The following is a 7,992-nucleotide window of genomic DNA, read 5'->3' on the forward strand; positions in this document are numbered from 1 at the left end:
TGGGTCTGGTGTGTTGCGTTAGTTGGCTCTTCGCATCGGTCCCTTTCTACCTCGCCTGAGCAACCTCCATAACTTGCCTAGCCGCCCTCACCTCATCAGCTAACACAGAGATACGCCTCCCAAACGAAGCACGTAAAACTCTCTTCACTGCCTTCAAATTTCGCACAAAGCTAACCATAAGAGATACATCCTCAGTCCTTCTCCACACTGACCTGATAGTATCAATAAAACCCCTAGCCTCCGCCCAATGAGAAAAATAACGAAAAGTGGGAGGCGGCCTACTCCTCGTCTCCCCTGTAGAAACCAGAAGAGGGATATGATCAGAAATTTTCCACTGACCAACCCTAACCTCCGTATACAGAAAAGCTACCTTTCACACCTCAATAGACAAGCATCGATCCAACCGACGTAAGATACTATTCCCCTGAATTTTACTAGTCCAAGTAAACCAGTTACCTGTCACACCCAACTCAACCAGATCCACCTCCAGTAACACCCCATAAAACTCCCCCATCTCCCTCAAGCTAGGGCAACCACCAAAACCCTCCGAGCTACTACAAATAACATTAAAATCCTCCAAAACAACTCTAGGAAGCTGCACGAGACACACACATCAATCAGCTGAGACCACAAGTTCTTCCTCTCGCTAACGTGATTAAAGGCATACATAACACCAATATGTACCCTAGCACTAGATACAATATCCATTAAGGTTCCAGAAATGAACTGATCCCTACTGACATCAATAGAAAACTCATAGACACTCTTCCACCACATCACCCAGATCCTCTCAACTCCTCGCATACTATAGCTACACACACAAGTCTATGCATCACCAAACCTACCTATCACCATACCAAAATTTTTGTGACGAACCCTTGTCTCAAGCAAGCAGCAGAAAGTAACAGAGGATAAAGCCAGAAAGTCTGCCACCATTCTACACTTAACAGGGTCATTTAACCTCCTAACATTCCAGGAACACCAAATCATGGACCTTGCAACAAATCACACCTACCACCTCCCACTGGGCCTTTGCCCGAACTCTCGAACATCTCATCCATAACAGATAATGGATCAGGATTTGCCTGCATTAAAGCCAAAGCCAACGAGTCTCCCCTCTCATCACAAAAAATATAAAACTTATTGCGATCATCAACATGCTTTACAAACCTCGTAATTCCAGGGGACCCATAAACTACTATGTTCCTCAAGGGCCCCAAATTCAATGACCCACTACCACCCCTATGCCCTACACCTCCTCTATCCTGCCTACAACGACTGACCATAGTAAACTCGTCAACACTCCCCACACCCTTACTTCTATCCACTGGGCTAACTCTCCTCGCACCAATACCCACGTCCTGTCCCTTCCTTACACTCTCAATACCCCCATTCTCCCCCAAACACCCCTCATTAACCGCCATAATACATAACTCTTAATCTTTTTCCACACCCTGCTTCTCACACACAGCCACAGTATGCCCAAAGGATCCACAACAAGCACACCTACGAGGTTTCCACTCATACACTACTGGAATAATAAACTCTTGACCCCACATTCTAACAGTGACTGAAGGAGGCATTAACGAATCACCATCCACCTGAACACAAACCCTCGCATACGATAACCGTCGCCGCTCTCTTGTTACAACATCAAAAGAAACAGGTTTACCCACGACACTAGCTAACACTGCTAAACCCTTATCCGTCCATAACTCTAGGGGAACACGCTCCAGTTTAATGCAAATGGGAATAGAATAAAAAACAAAGGTTTCAGGAACAATACATGGGGACCACTACTGTAATAAGATGGGTTTGCCACCTAAGTTCCACAGATCATTCTCCAGCACTCAATCCCTCGACTCTACCTTCTGAAATGTAAAGATAATCAAACCGTTCTCCAACAAGATAATAGTTGGCATCTCTACTCGTCCCCAAATTCTCTGAATAATTTGAAAAATAATAAAATATGGGAGTTTGGCATCCACAAACCAACCAACCAAATATTTCTCCCACAGACAAACACCCTCATCAATAATCTCCTCACAGGGTTCAACAATAACTTTATCATCTTCAACCACTGGGGGATTGAACTCTAAATTTCCCCTCAACTTCGACCCAAAAAGGGCCGCCCATGAATTACCCCCTTTCACGCCGTATCCAAAACCACTAGAAACACCCCCTCTTCCAACATGACTGACTTAGGACCAAACCTATNGACCATAGTAAACTCGCCAACACTCCCCACACCCTTACTCCCATCCATTGGGCTATCTCTCCTCGCACCAATACCCACATCCTGCCCCTTTCTCACACTTTCAATACCCCTATTCTCCCCTAAACACCCCTCATTCACCCCCACAATACACAACTCTTGACCCTTTTCCATACCCTGCTTCTCACACACAGCCCCAGTATGCCCAAAGGATCCATAGCAAGCACACCTACGAGGTTTCCACTCATACACTACTGGAATCATAAACTCTTGACCCCACATTCTAATAGTGACTAAAATGGGCATTAACGAATCACCATCCACCTGAACACAGACCCTCGCATACGATAACCGCCATCGCTTTCTTGTTGCAACATCAAAAGAAACAGGTTTACACATGACACTAGGTAACACTGTTAAACCCCTATCCGTCCACAACTCCAGGGGAACACGCTCCAGTTTAATCCAGATAGGAACAGAATAAAAAACCAAGGTTTCAGGAACAATACCTGGGAACCACTGTCGTAATAAGATAGGTTTGCCACCCAACTGCCACGAACCATTCTCCAACACCCAATCCCTTGACTCTACCTTCTGAAATTTAAAGATAATCAAACCGTTCTCCAACAAGGTAATAGTTGGCATCTCTACGCGTCCCCAAATTCTCTGAATAATTCGACAAATAACAGAATACGGGAGTTTGGCATCCAAAATGACCAACCAAAGATTTCTCCCACAGACAAACACCCTCATCAATAATCTCCTCACAGGGTTCAACAATAACTTTATCATCTTCAACCACTAGGGGAATGAACTCTAAATTTCCCCTCAACTTCGACCCAAAAAGGGTCGTCCACGAATTACCCCTTTCACGCCGTGACCAAAACCACCAGAAACACCCGCACCAGACCACTCCCTTCAACTCCGTTTACCCCATTTCCTTCAAGGCCCAACCCAACACCCTTCATAACCCGATTTTCATCCGGGCCCCCAACACCCTCAAGGCTCCCAGACACACCCTTCAGACCCTGGTTCACAACTCCACACGAGCCCAAACTCCCCTACCCATCAACTGACCCAAAACCCAGCCCACCTAGATCAAACCCCACAACCTGACTTGCTATCAAATCTAGGTTAGATGACAGTGGCTTCCCTTCGACCGCCTTCGGAACACCCACCGTCGACCTCTCCAGCCCTACTTTGTCAACACTCCTCGTACCAGACCCTTCACCCTCCTCAGAACGACCGTCAGACAACCTTAAATCCTTCACCCCTGAAGAACAAGCATCTAGACCCAAATCGATCTCCAGTCTAACCAGACGAAAGGGTTGCCGAGCAACTCGACCTCCATTCTTTTCCTTTAGTCTTAAAGGCGACCACTTATGCACCATCATCACTCGCTTCCACCGTGGTTAACCCGAACCTCAACACTCAAAGGCACGAACAAACCCAGAACAATAACGAACCAGTCTGAGCGAATCGAACCAACAGCGACCACCTCGACTTGAAATACCTCGGACGAATCAACAGCGACTGACTGGAACGAACTGACGTGAATCGGAACGAACCAGTCTGAGCGAACTGAAACCCGATCATAAACTGGCAAATCGAACTGAAGATGAAAATGGTAGATGAACAAACCCACCAGACCAGACGAACGAAACGAAACGAATCTATATGGACGAGGAGACGAGACCTTCGAACGGAATGGAGACCAGACGAACGGACGGCCATCTAGGACAAAACCCACCAGCGACAGTGTTAAACCCTAGAAGACGAAGCACCCCTACCCATTAATGACTACCCATTCAACCATTCCACTTGGATATTTCCACCCATTCAACCACTCCATTAATGACTCAACCAATGGATTTGAGTTCATTTACCCATGATGGATGCAAATTAACATTATTTTGTAAAATCATTTGGCTTTCTTTAATGAGAAGTTTGGAATGAATAATATAAAATTGAATTGTATACCATATCTTGATATTGGGAAAAAAAATGCAATCAGTGTCTTATTTTAAATAGGATGGATACAATAATTGGAATATAAGATTAAAAAAATATATATAGTGTTCATACAAATAAATTATTATAGAGTACATAAACTGAACCAGATAGCACTAACATATGAACTTTGCACACTCAAACACAAACATATCAATTAAGATATAATAACTCTGCACACCCAAACACAGACATATGAACTCAGATATACAACTCTGCACACCCCCAAACACAAACATATCAACTCATATATAACAACTCTGCACACTCAAACATAGACATATCAACTCAGACATAACAACTTTGCACACCCAAACACAGACATATCAACTCAGACATAACAACTCTGCACACCTAAACACAGAAATCAGAACTCCCCATACATCAGAACTCTCTAGACATCAGAATTCCCCATATCCTATATAATCTCAGCGCCCCAAACAGTCCCTAAGTTCTACCATTCTTTGTCCAAATTTGACTTTCAATAACTTTCCACCAATCACGTTATTTTAACATATCCAAAGAATAAAATGTCTTCTAGATTCTAGACCTATACCAAATTACCAATTTCAATAAAAACTTTGGAGAAAAAAAAACTATTTTTGGTCCATAGCTTAAAAAAGAAAAAAAACTAAAGTAGTTCATGAGTTTTGAGTATAGTTTTTATTTGCCAAACTAAACATAGCTCAATTGGCATACGAGTATTTTAATAATTACGAAATATGTGGTTTGAATCTCTTTATTTATATATATATATATATTAGAACAAGGAGTATAATTTTTAGTTGATCCCTAAATTTTAAAATATATTCTTTTAGGGTCAATTTGTTTTTTTGGAATATAGATGACCGAAATCTTTATATGTTTAGAATTGTAAATGTCTGATATCTTTATATAATATATTTGTTTTACAGTAATATGTTTATAGATATTTTGGAATATTTTGATAAACATAATTATTTTGTAGGATTTCTATTTAGGAATGTATTAAATTTATATATTGCTCCAAGAATATCCTCATGACTATTTATTCATTTATAATTATTTAATACAATTTGAACTAATATAACATATTTGTTTTTGTCATTTTGAACTTATTTTACAATTCATATTATTTTTTATATGTTCTTTTTCTCAACAAAATAATATATAATAAATTCAAGATTTTTTTGTATAAAATAAATATTAATTTGAATTTCGATTTCAATACCTCGCTAAAAAAATAATGAGAACTATGATATAAAAAAGTGATATATGTGGTTGATAATATTTATTTTAATTATATAACAGAAATAAAAAAGCGTGATAAATTTTAAAAAATGGCAAAAACATAAAATGAGGATGGAATCCATAAAACCCTTGTTTCAGAAGACATTCAAAACTCTCGACATGCCCTCAGCAAGGACATTCTAGGATGATTAGAAATCCCCAAATGACGAGACATCTTATAATACCACAAAACAAATACGATAATATAGATTTTCAATCCATAGGAATCTAGAATAATACTCACGAAACAAACGGCTCTTTAGGGGTCATTTGATAACCAATTGATTTTCTACTTTTGTTTTTAGTTTTATAAAAACAAGTTTGTTCGATAACCAATTCATTTTTCTCTTTTCCCAACCAATATTTTCTACCTAATAATATATTTCAAACTTCTCAACATTTTTTATCTACAAATTTTACATTGTAAGACCTATATTAGAAAAATGAATAAATAGAAGTTATAGAGGTCAAAATGATAGAGAGAGAGAAAAAAATGACACTTTAACTTTACTCTCTCAGTAAATCTTTGTTCTCTCTAAAATTTATCCTTACTCTTAACTTTCATTTCTTTAATTTTGTATGTAGCTAACCTCTTTTTAACATTTTTCTCTTTCTAAATATATTTCTTTAAGTTTTGTTTGATAACTATTTGGTTTTTAGTTTTAAATTTTTGAAAATTAAGCCTATAAATACTTCTTCCACCTCTAAGGCCTCGTCTAGTAACCATTTTATTTTTTGTTTTTTGTTTTTGAAAATTTAGTCTATAAACACTGTTTTTACCTCTAAATTTTTTTCTTATATACCTTTTACCGATGGTTTAAAATCCAAGCCAAAATTTGAAAACTAACAAAAGTGGCTTTTAAAAACTTGTTTCTATTTTTGGAATTTGGCTATAAATTCAATCATTATACTTAAAAAAGATGCAAATCATTGTAAGAAATGGGAGGAAATAGGCTTTATTTTTAAAAACCAAAAACTAATCACGAAATGTTTACTAAACAAGACCTAAATTTCTTGTTTTGATATCTATTTTTACCCATATTTTCAAAAATCAAGTAAATTTTTCAAAACAAAAAAAGAAATAGTTTTTAAAAACTTAATTTTGTTTTTGAATTTGGCTAAGAGTTGAACTCTTATACTTAAGATTGATACAAACCATGGTAAGAAAATGAGAGGCATTAGGTTTAATTTTCAAAAACTAAAACTACAAACGAAATGGTCACCGGGCATAAATGTTTCTAAACTTATTAGGTATGACTTCTCTCTTAAAATTTATATTTGTGTCTCAAAATTTGTATCTTCACGTCTCTACATATTTTTCTCTCTCCAAAGCATTTTTTCGTCTCTATGATTTTCAATATCACACCCCATTCTGAGCTCACCTCTTGAACCCGAAAGGAGGCGTGAGGACGACCCACCCTTTTGTGATACCTACTGCTCATTTGAACCTTTTGCACTTACAAAATTTTAAGTCAAGTAAATAAGCAACAACTGTTTGACTAAACTTAATTTATTACAAATAGTATAATGCTTAAACAACTTCCAGACTTAACTACAAATGTTTATACAACAATTTAAATTTGAAAGTTGCGGTTGTGGCGTGGCAGATCTTGACCTTAGCAGCACCCTGGAACTTCTCTCTTTCACTACCTAGGAAGAAAAATATAAAAGAAACGAATGAGCTTCAAGAAGTCCAATGAGTGACTTATAACATAACATAAAACTTATGCACAAACTGGAAGCTAATAACTGAACTGAGTACTAGACAAGCACATCATGTCTGTATAACAACTTAAACTTATCTTTTCTGAAGGCATGGCCTTATCATCTTGAAGGCATAGAGAACCCTTTTGTTCATCTCCCTTTCTAACATATCATATCCAAGCATATCGTTAGCTGAGAGAGAGACCTTTTTGCTCAACTTCCAATCATAATCTAAACTAAGGTGTGAACCCTTTTTCCATAACCTTTTAACTAATCTATATTTGACGGAGAGACCCTTTAGCCTAGCCTTGTTTAAGGGAGAGTCCCTTTTGCTCACCCCTTTATCCTAACCTTTGAACTTGTCCTATGTGTACATAGAGCTATACTGGATCCTATCGTCAAGGATCACAACTAAAACATTAATAAAACATTCATAAAACATTCATAAAGCATTTAAAATCACTCACAGTTTTCTCTTGGTCACTTTTTCAGGAATTTCCTCAATCAGCTTTTGGCCCTGTTTCCTTAAAATTCTCCTATTTCCAAAGGAAACCCAAATTAGTTTATAACTTTTCCAATAATTCCAAATTATTCTCTAAATAACCTTAAAAACTGGAATAACCAGCTTACCCCCTTTAAAATAACCAAAACAGCCCCTTTAGAAGTTATTTTGGCAAGTTGATGGGCGTTGTGCTGCAAGGTGGGCTGGAATGCATGCATATGGGTGGCAGACCTCACACAGGGCAGCGCTAGGCATCTGGGAGTGTGCCTGGGATGCGTCCGTGCGCGTTGGG

This window comes from Benincasa hispida, chromosome 2 (genome assembly GCF_009727055.1).
Source record: "Benincasa hispida cultivar B227 chromosome 2, ASM972705v1, whole genome shotgun sequence".
Taxonomy (NCBI): Eukaryota; Viridiplantae; Streptophyta; class Magnoliopsida; order Cucurbitales; family Cucurbitaceae; genus Benincasa; species Benincasa hispida.